This window comes from Temnothorax americanus, unplaced genomic scaffold (assembly GCF_048541705.1).
Source record: "Temnothorax americanus isolate GAGA-0224 unplaced genomic scaffold, ASM4854170v1 Scaffold3, whole genome shotgun sequence".
In the NCBI taxonomy this organism is placed as follows: domain Eukaryota; kingdom Metazoa; phylum Arthropoda; class Insecta; order Hymenoptera; family Formicidae; genus Temnothorax; species Temnothorax americanus.
The window spans coordinates 2,929,493-2,944,440 of NW_027509442.1; the positions used below are offsets into that span (position 1 = coordinate 2,929,493).

Sequence of the window (14,948 nt, forward strand, 5' to 3'; positions counted from 1 at the left end):
TGACACGCGTTTTAGTTTCAGAAGCGAACGAGCGCGAATGCACCGCGCACGCATAGATAGACGCTGATCCGTGCTGCAGCGCGAACGTAACGCGGTGGTTCGAACCTGTGGAAATACCAATTATGCATGCGGAACGTCCGATACGCGCTGCACATATAGGTATGCCGTGCGAGCTATGAAATTGCTCTTAATTTCCGCGGATTGTCGCGGAATGGCATTCTGATCCGAAACGCGAGATTTTTGCTTGTTAACAAAATTTCTAAAAAAAAAAGTGCGGATATTTTTGCTTGATCCCATACGATAATCGGAAATATACCAGATGTAAATATAATCGTTTACGTTTTGGTAAAGATGAGCCTGTATTTATAAAGTATACCGCAACTGTCGAAGCGTAAATAGATATTAATAACTAAGCTTGTCAAACCGGAGAATATGCTAATTGTACTAATACACCGCGCTCACGCGAAAAACGTTTAAGAAAGTGGCATAAAGCAGTTTACATAAACGAAGTTTAGAAGATAATCCACATTCACCCGCATGTGTCTCATGTAAATATTCTTGAAAAATGATAACTATATATATTTTTTTAAACGTATTCAATAATAATCTTGTCGATCACATAACACTTTCGATGCCACAGCGATTTCTTTTACGTCCATCTTTTCCCATTGATTTTAAAACACGCAAACTATCTTGACACTTGAAACGAACGACATTCCGTTTTTACATACATTTCCATTTCAATACTAGCGTCTTGGTAAGCGCATGGCTTACGGGAACATGCATCTCCAGAAGCACGAATAAGTTAAGAAAAAGAAGGAAAGGCCCGGTGCCGCGTGTTGACTGATTGTTCATAACATATTTCACGTCGCGCGCATCCGCGCGCATATGCGTTTTCTTTTCATTTCCTCTCCCCCCGTGACTTTAAAGGAAACCGGTAGAAAGCCACGGCGCGCGCGCGCGCGCGCGTCTCTTTAAAAAGTGCATCCCGTGAGCGCATCGAGGATTAGGAACGGACTTTCACGCGTGCTGATATTTTCTCCGCGATTCCTTAATGCATAATCTACCGGTGCTAATCCGATACTCTCCTCGTTGGAAGTCTTTAACTCGTCCGCTATATCGGCAAATCGCTACATTCTTTTCTCCGTATAGTATGGTACCTTTGATTAAAATATTCGATTTCTAATAGATAAGTACAGAGAAGTATATACGGGGGAAAAATGCACGAGGGAAATTCGGGTCGCAATGTCTAACAACGAGAACTACGGCTGTCTGCTTTCCTTCATCGATTTCTGATCCTTGATAGATCCATTTACGAAATGCCTCTCTTTAATGAAACTCTACGTAAACACTGTTATCTTTTTTTTTCCACGAGTTTCCAACTTCCAGCGTGCTCCGTAATCAGGACAAATTAAGATCCCGTTGAACTGAACGTTTGTTTTGAAATTAGCGGACGAGCGCGAATGAATATTATTTCATTTGCATTTCATATAGCTTACTTTGTAAAATTATTTGTCAATGGCTTATTACTTTGTAAACGTGCACAACGTTCATTCCGGCATTTTAATGCTCGTTCAATTTCTGATATTAAATGCGTGAAGTTAAACAGAGTTACTCAGCACTGCAGATTCCTCTGAGTTTCTTATACCTTTCCATCATCTCTCGTAATCGTGCATCTTCGCCACATTATGACGGTAAATGTGTATATACAAATCCCATCTCGTTGCTTGTTAGGTATTATTCGCTCCTATTCATATGCCGCGGAGCATGTTGGCCTAATTTTGTATTTTATTCGCCCAGTACAAAGATCAGCTTTGATGACATCGTGAAAAATCTGTCGATTACATTCAGCATTGATATTGTGACAAATTAATTCTCAATTGTTTTTGTTTAATATAACGATCATGAGTTATCAAAGATGGAAGATTAGCCGGCCATATTCACGCTGGATGCGATATATGAATATGGAATTATTACTTTCTCTTATTATGAACATAAATATAATTCTGTAATTTGTAATAATTTATCAATTAGTCTATAACTTACTATTAATTAGTTTTTACCTATTTTTCATCTAAACCTTTTTTAGTTAAAATACAATAGAAGTTAAAATAAGGAATAATTCTCACGTGGAAACCACCGATCCGTATAATGATGTTGAATTAAGTATAAGATTCAGTTGTTGCGTATATCATATTTGAAATTATGACATAATCTGATGCAATCAGAAATCTCAGCGAACCAAGAATGTTATTTTTACATAAATTTTTCTCAAAATATCATAAATAACAGTAAGCATAAGTAATAATATTAGAGTTTACAATAACAATTGTTTAAATCATGCTTTTAAAAAGAGCGCATATGTTTTATTATTTCGTTTAAAAATTTTGAGGAAAACTGAGGATGAGGAAAACTAGTAAGATGCTCGAGTTCGTTATCTCCACACAATGCCGCGATAAAGATATTTCCAAATAACACGTGAAAATTGTGAAGTCGGTGGCGTCAAATCGAAGGCGCGATATCGCGTTGCCACCCACGGTTACGGTAACTTTTTATCAGCTCACACGCTCGACCGATCACCGCGTGCGGTGATAGGCTCGTCGAGGTCCGTTTTCTTTCTCGATCGACGCACCGACGATCGACGAGGAAGTAACACGCACGGTTGTTTGTAATATATAGGGTGTATCGCGCGCGCAGTGCCCAGTTCCACCATAAAACGCTTCTACGAATCTCGTGTACAGACTCTTTAGGATCGAGGATTCAAAAATGACCGCATCACTTTCCGCAAATTTTTTTTATATTCAACGGTAAGTATTCTTAAATAGCATCCTATCAGGATGCAAATCGAAATTCTTCTACGAAGTAAAGTCGCGCGAGGGGCGAAGTTTCGTCGTCAGCTATTCGCAAGTTCCGCGAATCTAATACGCGGAAGTTTTCTTTAAAGTCCGCGAGTCTTATGCAACTCCGAGCGCATCTCTTCTTCTTACTCTTCGTTAGCCTTGCCAGTTTTTCTTGCCGGCGGATTCGGGAGAAAACGCGCCAGAATTTCCGTGTCGACAACGCGACGCGAACGTCAAATCGCAGACGGCTCTAATAAGACGACGCGACGCTAAGACGACGTTTGCAACGATGAAAAGGAAATATTTGCGCTGTCTCTCACTTGTGCTGTTTGGGCGAAGAGAGTCGCTTAATTTCCGTTTGCGCGACGGTTCACCAAACACCTTGTATATGTATGCATATGCGGCACGAGGTCAACGGCACGTTGGAAAACAACCGCGCGCTCGCTCGCTCGCTCGCGGCGAGGCGCGTACATGCATACATACATACATGCACGCGGTGTACGCGTGCGCGTATACGTGTATGCACGGGTAACGTCCGACGGTCTCGTCCGCGTCAGCCTGAATGGGAACGATACCGTTTTCGAATTCCCTTTTGCTGACGCGCTCTCCACTGCGGCCCTATGCGAGAAAGCGCATTGGGCAAGCCGAAATCAATGTTTATCAGTTAGACACTGTGCGTACGCGAGGTGTCTCACGAAGCCTAGCTTTCACTCATAAATATTAGAAACCGAACTCTGAAAAATTAGAAACTAAAATAATCGAAAGAATCTGAAAGGACATTTGCACGTTTAACCGCGCCGTCAGCAGTCCGACTTCTTAACTATAATTAATCTGTTTCCTTTAATTATAATTACCGAAGACGAGAAGATATTTCGCAGAGAAATATAATATATTGGGGATTTTTAGCGTGTGTGTGTCTGTCTTCTTCTCAATTATAGACTTACTCTGAAGTTTATATATAATCAGTCTGTTTTGATTATGTCTGTACTGTCGTGATGGCAGTGCCAATATTAGGCGCGATATTTGAAGCGTTCTCAGTGAAATAAGTGTGAACGAGTGATATTTATGGAAAGAGAGTGTGTTTATTATGTCTTATGTTCTTTATTCCGCGTGTGTGATTTCTCAAGAGTTGAATGATCGGTTCAGCCGCTTTCAACGCCAGAGATTTTCCGGGTCAATATTTATCTTTCCAGAGACGCGTTCGAAGATATATTTCGATTGTTACGCTTCGCCGATGGCACTTCGTTAATTGTGTCCGCGGCGAGAATCGTCGTTTCAATGAAACCGGTTTCCCGAAGCGTGACACGTAAAGCGCCTCGGACTTAAGTGCATTTAATTAAGGTCGAATGAGTCCCCCGACGCGCGCGCGCGCGGTCGACGAATGCGCGAAAGCGAAGAGAAAGAAAAAAGCAGAAGGGGAGCCACCGAAAATGATCGAGCGCCGTAAATTACGGTTAGGGGTTAAATACCGTTACGAGGATCTTTTAGTACTTCACGTGCGCGCGATTTACGGCGGCAGTACAGGAGAGGAGGCGGCTGTTCACTCAACAATCCCGCTTCCAGAAGGACCGTAGGAGGAACGGCGCGGCGCGGCGGAGAGGATCGCGCGGCGGATGGGTGGATGGATGCGGTTGGGTCGCCTCGAAAGGGGGACTCGAGGAGAAACAGAGAGAGAGAGAGAGAGAGAGAGAGGGAGGGAGGGAAAGAGGAGAATTTTTCACCGTGCGGTGAAACCGTCCACCGTCGAGGAGACCGATCGACTTTCCGTGCGACGACCCGCGCGACGGCTCTCAGCGCGAACACGTACGACGCCGACGCCGAGACGCCGGCGATCCGTCGAAGCTGACTCGACGATGCTCGCCGCACACAATGGTTAATTGAATCTTCGTCCGAGGAGCGCGATCGCATTGCTCGTGAATATGTCACGCAACTCCACAGAATGTAACAAAAGCGTAAGATTACCTACGCGAGGGGTTTTGAAACCTGTATTTAAGGCGGAATTAGCGGGGGCGGATGTATTGAAAACGGACGATAATCGTAAACTTCTTCGTATTTTCTCCTCCCTGTTGTATTATTATAGAAAATGTACATAGGGAGGATGAAGCGTTTCGTTTGGCGAAGGGAAAAAGCGATGAAAAAAATATCGTCTCATTATTAGGCCATTTCAAAGAAGTTGAACGTGTGTTATTCAAGACTTAAACTTTAACTTAAGTTTTTTTTTCTGCATGTTTGAGATTGCAAGAGACCTTCGAGTGTATCCAGGATTGATAATTCTGCGATATCTTCTCATATATTTCAGTTTTCTTGCTGCAAGTTTGTAATATGAGAAATTATCTGGAATATAGCGGTTTAAAAAAAAATCTCCACCAAGTTTAAAGTATAAAAATATATATATAATTTTTAAATAGGAATATTACCAAAAAACCCATCTCGTGATCAATATCGCAATACGAAATAATAGTCGCAAAATTGAAATTGCTTCCTCATCTCGACGTGTATCATTTTGATCTATCTTTTTACATTTTTTTATTGCAACTCGAAATGTACAATAGAAAAATTTTTTTATATTAAATGTATGTACAAAACAGTGAAAACTCACGTGAATTAAATTTTTAGAAACAAAGGGAGGCGATTGTTTTGAATTCACATTTTTATATTTAAAAATAGAAATGTATATTTTTCATTATTATATAATTGTATTTTCTGACGTCTCTCGTTTTATTTCGTGCATGCGAATAATAATTGAGAGATTATGAGACGTTTTATCTCTATAAAATTTAGCAGCTTAATATTTTTGCGAATATCTGCAGTTTCTTTAAGGCGCATGTAATACATTCAACGTATGTCTTTTCGTACAAGCACATCCCGATAATTTCGTAACGTTTTTGAATACCCCGAAAGACGAATAACAACAATTATATCTTGTATACGGACGCGAAAATACGCACAGCGGTTGCTGGAGGAGAGACGATTAATTGCCGAACGATAGCTCGCGATTTTGCATACGCAACACGCGCACGCACACATTTACGTAAACGCATAAATATGCACGCACGCAACACCGACTGGCGCGGCATATCTATGCACAAGTTAGACGTTGAGCGATCATATTAAGTATATGTATATACGACTGTGTCACAGGTCATCGGCCCTTGGATATTCTTGGCAACGCGCGCTATCTCTCTCCTTCCTCTGCGTCATCCTCATTCTCCTCCCTTTTTTCTTCTCGCTCCCTCCTTGCGACGACGGCGACGACTCCTCTGGGGCTCTTTCGTTCCCTCTTCTCCGCCCAGACTTCTCTTTTGTCTTCCCTCTCGTTGCGAGTACTCCGACCATTCTTTCTCTTCATCTTTGCCCTCCCCCTCTCTCTCCTCTCTCTTTCTCTGTGTTTCTTTTTTTTCTTCCTCACGAGTACACATTCTTCGATCTTCAATTAGTTTCTGGCAGATGCACTTCTAAACGGCCTCGTCAACCGGAAACGATATGACCTCCCGGAACTCCAGTAGACAGCTTCTTCTGGATCGATCGCGTGCCCGCCGACGGTTTTATAAATTTTAGATAATTGCCGGAGAGCGCCGGGTATCTCTCTCTGCAAGCGGTGTAATATCCGGCGAATCTTTAATTTCTGAAGGAATATTGGGAAAGAAAACTTTTTCTTTATCCGCAGCGTGTCGAGAAGGTTTCTCGCAATTTTAATCTTACCGTTTAATCGTATCTTAAAATAAAGATCATGCAACATTCTTCGTAGTAGTATTTTAAACGTGACTTATTTTGCGAGACTTTACAGATATTGAAAACTGCTAGAGGAGTGCAACGACTTGCTTCGAATGGCTGTAGCAATAACGATTAAATTTACTCGACGGAGCGATCTACTCGACCGCAGTTTTATACATAAAATAATTCTTCCCCCGAGGGAAGTTACGAATTTCTCGTAAACTTTCTCTTCTATGTTTCTACTTTTCTACTATTTCATCCGAAATGATAACTCGATAATGTATAGTACCGTTGTGTTCATCAGCATCTATCAAAAATGTATAGCACTATTACTAACCATCCGATAGATTTTTATTTTATCTGCTCTAGTGGAAATTTTATTGGAATATTGAAAACGGAAACCTGATATGTGTGAGAGAGAAAGAGAGAGGAAGGAAAAGAGGGAGCCCAAAAAAAGAGAGTCGTTAATTGACAATTGGATATTTTGTTAGCTCCGATTTCTGTATGAAATTACAGGATATTCGATCTCTGCAACGGCTACCTGCTCCAAAGTGGTCTCCACTGATCTACCGGGAAATCGATTTTTTTTCACGTAAATATGTGGGTTTGAGGAGCGTGGGCGCATTGTAGGCAGCGCTTACGGTGTTTGGTGGTGCGTCATCGTCGTTTCTCGCGAGGAATATTTAATCCGCTTACCAAACGAAACGAATTCAAGCTACTTACCGCGACGGTTTGACATTTCGATTCGTTGGGCGTATAGCGTTGCAATCGCATACGGATACCGCCAGTTATATCCTTTTTTTTTCCATGTAGACGGTAAATGGTCAACAGGTTTTTGTCGAATTAGAACGTGAATTAGATGGATATTGGAGCGCTCGGTCAACTTTTCTACTCGTGTTTTCCTAGGCATGTTTATGTTTTCGCAACAGTGACGTCACGTCTCGAAAAAGATTATTTAATTCTGTGAACACGAAATTATTTTTTATTTACTGATAACAAATAAGCCTCGCGTGTGCGTTCTCAATGTTCCAACCTAGATAACATTTTATATTAATATATATAAAGAGTTTTTATATTACATATAAATTGTATTAATTACTCTTTAAGTATTTAATATTGAATAATCAAATTGTATATTGATTGCATATATCACTAATGTATCAAACCCCCTTAATAATGTAAAAAATATTGATTACTTCATAATGTGTGTGAGTGTGTTTCACGTTTTATGAATAGTATGAGCATAATGCCTGAATAATATAGAACATAATACATCTGTGATCGAAGAAAGACCCCTTTGACGTCCGTGTCATCTCGCATATCTAATATGCAGATGTATTGTCGTAAAATTATCTCGCGCGCGTAAGAATCTATTCGCGATACCGGGAGGGCGCAAGGTCTTCGGCAAATAAACGGTACGCGGATTGCAGACGGTGCGAGATTCTTTCTCGCTCGGGGCACCGCCGGCTCTAAAGCCGCCTCTGCACGCAGTGGAAGCCGCGTAAGAACGGCTGAGGTACAGCCGGGCGTGTGCAGCCGTGGAACAGTGACCCCCTGGACCAGAGATACAGTTATTGCGTTTACTCTCCTTCATGCTCGGCACGTAGCCGTGCCGCGGGCACGAACCGCGATACGCACCGGCGTCGCGCCTCGGTGCGCGTTGCACCGTTGTCCACTGTTGCGCGTCATTGCGGCAACGTTCGCGCCAGCGATCGTTATTCGGTCGAGAGTCGCGCGAGAAAAATTTGTTTCGCCGCGGATCTCAGCATCGTCCGGTCCGAATCGTGATACGAATGCGCGATTTTTGCGTTTCTCTCAGCGCGTAGACGCGAAAGACTCGTAGAACTCGTCAGCTTGTCGCTACGAATGCGCGAACCTCGGCGTGAATTCGAAATCTTGATACCCAACGAGTACGGAATCCTGATTTCGAGACTAAACGCATATATTTGCGCCACAAACAAAATGAATTAATTTATTTATGTAAGCGTGTAGCTTTTTTGCAGTACAATATAATATAAGCGAGTCAGATATCTTCTTTTGTCTTTTAATATAATAGACGCTTTAATAGATTTATATGTAAAAGTCGAAAGATTATGAGAATTCAGTGCGAATCGATCAGTGTGTGTAGAATATAAATCACTTATCAAATTCATACACGGAGATAATTTTTTGTTATATTATACCCTTAAATTCACTACAAACTTGGGGCAACTTGGCAACCAAGGAATTTTTAAAATGTACAAAAGACATTTTACAAACAACGTGATAAAAATTACCAAGCAGATTGGTAAATTTTGAAAAATTATTGAAATTTTCTAGATATATTTTAGTAAAATCAATTAAACATATTTTATATTTTAATGTAATAGATATTAATATTTTTTATTAAGGTAGATATTAATTAGAATAGATCGCATAAAATTTTTGGTGGTACATGTTGTCCCACAACCACCATTTTAAGAGAAAATTCTCTCTTTTTTTTTCATAATTTAGTTATCCTGATCGCACAGGATTCCTTCACTGCCAACGAACTGTCTTGCAGAGAATCTCGCAGACAATGAGCATCGAGAAAACCCGTTTTGTTTCGTTTCGCGCGACTAAACGAAAACGAGGCTGTCTCGTTACTCATATATATATGCGTGCAACTCGTTCGATCTGGACGTGCAGTCCAAACTCGGTTAACGCGTCGAAAACGAGAAAAATTGTGTGTTCGCTTCGTTCAAATAAAATTCGAAGTCATAAAACACTGGATTGAAAACGCTCTAAAGCCGAACGATGAAAAAAGAGATGAAAAATCAAACCAGATGTACGTATGCCGACTAACTAAATTTTATCAAGATTCGCTCTTTTTACCCGAAAACACGGTTGCTTAAAACAACTCGAAATAAACTAATCGTCTCTCTTTGATTTTTGATTGTCAAATTCGCCGGTAACGCGACACGCCGGAGCTAGAAATCGAATATTTTCCGTACGTAATTACAAAAATGGATTCGCGAGCGACAGGACTCAAAAAACGTTCTGGTCTGTGACGTGGTCACGTATCGAGTTTCTCGATTTGTAAACAGCAATTCGTGTTCGGTTTTATATACCCCGACAAAACGTTATTAAAATAAAATATACACTGCAGGGAAATTAAATTAAATTTATTTTGTTAGTATTTTGTAGTATTTTTTTCAGTAAATTGTATATTATTCTCTATACAGCAAGTGATTCTGAAAACTTTTCGCGCTTCGTCTGTTTATGATGTAATAAATAGACGAGGGATCAGTGTTAATAACGCGCTCAAAACTTGAGAACGTCCAAAAGAACAGTGCGCAATATCCCCGATCGCGGGATGTCGCGCGAGGTAAAAGTTTCTTTGCAAAAGTTTTCACGTATGCGCTCCGCGCGCGCGCGCTCACTCGCGCCATTTCCGCGAGGAATAGCGAAGAGAGGTAAAAAACGAGACGTAAAAATTGCAAAACGCACGGTGGACCACATACACGCGGATCTGCATACAATCGTACGTTATCTGATCGCGAGAGCTGCCGAGCTATGACCACTAGGCACCCATACTTTCTACTACGGCGGTTATTGCAGATTATGGGCGATAGCGAGGTGATAAAGCCTTCGTGAGAAGAGCTGGACATACCGTGCCGTCCCACTTTCCGGCCGAGATAGCCGCAGAGATAGCTCGCTGTGCGCGATCTTTAGACGCTTTTCACATAAAAGAAGGAGGCGGCTCCCAGCTCGAAGCTTGCGTCATTCTCACTCGCGCGCGCGCGCGCGCGCGTCGCAACAGTATATTTCCCCGCCTTAAAAATATTATCAATGTCACGATCCCATCCTAAACTTCGAGATATCTCTCGGGACAGAGCCACGATACCTCGCTACGCCGGGAACAAGACATTCTTCTTCGCGTCGGATTATTCTTCAAGGATAATCTTATAGCTTTGTTTGGGTAGAACGATCATCGATCGATCCTCCGAACCCTCGTTAAGCGACCCATCTATCCTCCGCTTGCGATGGCTGGTAGCCCCGGATTAATCCCAAACTTCCGCATGCGTCAATCAACTTGCTAGTTTGTTTAGCGACCTTATCAGGTGAGCAGTAGCCCAAGTGCCCTTCGGCGAGTTCGACCGGTTGCCCGAGGTTCAACGAACCCTGCGAACGAGTCACTGCCGTGTCGCCGGGGTTAATTAATTGAGATTACGACTTTCTCCGATCTGATTTACACTACATTGTGTTGTGTTCGCCATCGAGTTGATGAACTTTTTTCCACGCTTGCTTCTTCAAGCGTATACGGATTCGTACGATGAGATGACTTAAAATTAAGTCAACCTCGATTGGGATTTCGGGGTAAATAAAGCATGGCTATCTTGAGAATTAATTTGTTAGATGGAAGGAAGATATCTTGATTTACCGTACCATATTACTTGCGTGAAATGAAAAAAGTGATGAGATATTTTGTAGCTGGCAAAGCTGATGAAGAATCATCGATTGTAGGAATTTAATCGAAATCTTGAACTGCTTGTTCAAAACTATATTTTGATGTCGATATTTAATTCTTATCTCGGCGTACTAAAGTATTCGATAAAATATTTGATGGTACTAAGAATTCAGATTATCTTTTAGTATTTCAATCTCTTCTTATCGTAACTTCCTTATCCTCTTAAGCCAAAGTAATTAGGATAGATATAGATATTTATATACGGTAAGATTCTCATAAACGTTCTTAAAGTTTCAACAGCACGATTTTTAACGAAAGTGTTAGAGATTTTTTTCAAAACCAAGATCCCCTGTTATTTAACAATTTCGGAAATAAATTGCGTCACGATAATATCATCGATTACATATTCAACATTCCGCGAGGGTGCGTTTTATTCACGAGAAGCGATCGTGGGAGATGTGAGATCCAGTTATTATTAATTACACATGTATCTCCGCATCGGTTCAACGAACTCAGGCAGGGTTAATTTGGTGAATTCAACTTTCTTCGACGAGACTTAACCCGGGAGACCTCGACGCAACGTTGTAACAATGAACCGTGAAAATGACAAAAAGAAAAGGACAACGGGATAAGGCACACCGACGTGGAAACAGTTTCATTCTGCTGTTCGCTGATTTTTTATGCGGTTTAGATAACGTAGAACTTAAAAGCAGACTAAAAAAATAACGCTCGAGTTATAGGAAATATGAAAAAAATATCGGAAAAGGTTTAACAGCATTAAAAACTGTGTAATTATTTGATTATTTGGAAGGGACAAAAACTCCACTAAGAAATATGTTTTTTCGGAAAGCCTAAACGTGTAATCGCTGCCTATGCGTTTGTAGTATAAATTACAATAAATAATTATAATAAATTTTTGGTTCAAAACACTTTCGTATATTTCATTGTTTCGATAACATTCGGGTCCGGATCAGTATCTCTGGTGAGAGCTAAATAGGGATACAAGCTGTTCCACGTAATACGCATTCGAAGTTAATCACCAATCCGGGAGAGACGACAGTCGCGTCAAGTGTTCTCGTAATAAACGCGGCGGGCGTGCGTCACGTTTCACGCGTGCGAAAGCGGAAAAGGCGCGCGATAGCGCGAAAAAAGCCGGCGGCGCGCCGTGGCCGGGTCGACGAACCCGGCGTAGGGATTAATTTGGCGTGCGTTCGTAACTTCCTTCAACGAGACTTAACCCCGCGCGACCCCGGCTTGACACCCGGGTGGAGCGCGGGAGCAGATATAAAAATGTCTGAAAATGAACGCGACGGGCGCGGGGCGTAACCGCCCGTCACGGCGCGGGCGGTCAAAAGGACGTCGCCGAACACGCCGGCGCGCGGCGCGGCGGCGCGGCGCCGCGGCGGTGGTGGTGCCGCGCGTGTTCGGCGCGCTCGGCAGCGCGAAATATAGAATTAACCATGCAGGGGCCCTGATGGCGTGCGGCGAGGTGGTAAAATTAATTCACGCAATCATTCACGCGTGATTGAACGGTTACGCTTCGCGACAACCCCCTCGGATTCAGATGCAAAATAACCGCGACCGCTACGACGACAAGTTGCACGTGGCGTTAGCGTTACGAAATTATTATACGTCGGCGGAACCTGGAGAGGTCGGCTCGGTGCTCTTGAGCGAGTCCGGGGGGATAATTATTTCTCACTTACGGCGAACGTTTGTATTTGCCGAACGAATCGTGTGTTATTACGATGGTAGGGTCGACGATGACCGCGACAGAAGTGCACTAAATATCAATTCAAATCGACGAAATCCTCGTTTCTCTTCGATCCCCTCGTTTCACCCGTCTCGAGAGCTTCTTTACCTCTTTTCGCTTCGTTTTTTTATCCTCTTTTTCATTTCTCTCTCTTTCATCGTCTCCCCGTGCCTGTCTTTTTATAGGTATACTGAATGTTAAACGTCGTCATACTGTCACAGACTGAAATGTCTGAAAAATGAAGAGAGATGGCGGTGCTCGTTTAGATGCCGTTATATTATCCTAAAATTTTTCTGTGTGAAGAATACAAGAGGGAGAACAAAATGTTAATATTAAATAATATCTTTTGGAAATATTGTCGTACTAGATTTACGAAGAAATATGTTGTGTAAATTATTATGTTGACATATAGAAATTAGAATAGCACAAAGGTGTTCATGCAAAAGTACCGACCTTTTTGTTAAGGAAAGATCGATTTAAAATTGGAAATAGATTTCAAAATGAAAAGAACGACAATATAGTTTTGAAACTGTATACATATCTAAATATATTTTATATATTTGTAATATGATAACTTTTTTATTAGTTTTATTCATATCGGAAGATTTGATGCAATAAAGGATTTATGAACCCCTAAAGTGTAAAGAAAGAAAAATGATTTGTTTGAAGTATTTTATTAATCGGAAAAATATATAATACGAACACTCTTTATATATTCCTACATCTTGTAAGTGATAAATGTGGGTGCGTGAAATCTTTTTTCTTTCGGTAGCTGTCGTAAACACGCCGGTGATGATTTGTAACCGAAAGTAGCTTTCTGAAAAGATATGCTGAATTTTGAATGAACAATGAACGTCCCTCTTTCCCTCTATCTCTCGCTCTTTTTCATCTCCCCTTCCCTCGATCCTGGCTCTTTCCTCCCTCTGGATACCGACGTGCAACGAGCGGGCAGGTTCAACGAACCCGGGATGACGTGACACCGCCACGCTGGGAATTTATTATCTGAAGCCCGTTGTTCAACGACCCTCGCTTTTTTCGCGTGCACCGCGGATTTGAGCGCGTTCTTGGCTTAGTTTCTTCCCGATTTCCCCCGGCGGCGCACCGTCATATCGCGCGGTCACGGATGACGTATCCCCCGTACCGCGATGGGTTTTTCGCGGTGCAATGGACGTTTGTCGCGCGTGACGCCGGGTTGACGCTCGTATCGCCAGCGACCGAACGGGTGCGTATATACGAAACATTTTAGGAATATATGCAGAATGATGTAATTTCGCGATAGCGCCCAACGTTTCGACACATATGTACGAAATATGGAAGTGCCATGGGTTTCAATGGAATTTTTATGTCGCTTCATGGATTATTTCCGCATTTACAAATCCTTGATAAACTGCAGGTTACATAAAAACATATATTCTTCCGTAAACGATTATTTTTTATTCTCCTTTCCTATCTACTAGATAATTTACACAAATTAGCAGTAAAGAATCAATCTTTTCTAATTTGGAGATATATTCTACGAATAATCAATTTATTATATAATATGTGACTAATATGACTAATGCAGAGTTAAGTTTTTCTACGATATAAACGGCGAATGCGAGTCAGGCGCGGGACGTGGTGAGCAATAAAACTTAAGACGTGTCTTTAAATGTAACGGACGTTTCGGCTCTTCTTTTGAGCTATCTTCAGCATTTATTAAGAAAAAGGATTCTATTCCTGCAGAGCTCGAGGTAGGGAGCTCCCTTCTTGGAGGAGCGGTCGTGACAAGCGAGCTGGTAAGCACGATTATAGTGGACATTTTCAAGATACTAAACTCAGGTAGAATTTTGAACAATGCATTTGCCATGCCGTGTGTATGTATATAATAAGCGCTATGTTAATACATTCGACTAGGGTTGTTACTTTTCGACAGCTTTGAAGCATAGTCGAATATATACATACACATGGCATGGCAAATGCATTGTTCAAAATTCTACCTGAGTTTGAGTATCTTGGAAATGTCCACTGTAATCGTGCTTACCAGCTCGCTTGTCACGACCGTTCCTCAAGAAGGAAGCTCCCTACCTCGAGCTCTGCAGGAATAGAATTCTTTTTCTTAATAAATGCTGAAGATGGCTCAAAGGAAAAGCCGAAATGTCCGTTACATTTGAAGACACGTCTTAAGTTTTATTGCGCATCACGTCTCGCGCCTGACTCGCATTCGCCGTTTATGTCG

The 14,948-nt window shown here is 41.7% G+C and overlaps 1 protein-coding gene across 1 annotated transcript in view; it reads left to right on the top strand.

Annotated features, from left to right (window-relative positions):
* The window catches only part of E23 (ABC transporter G family member E23), a 136,095-nt gene that overhangs the window by 85,061 nt on the left and 36,086 nt on the right, over positions 1–14,948 (top strand). The gene's annotated exons all lie outside the window — the stretch shown is intronic.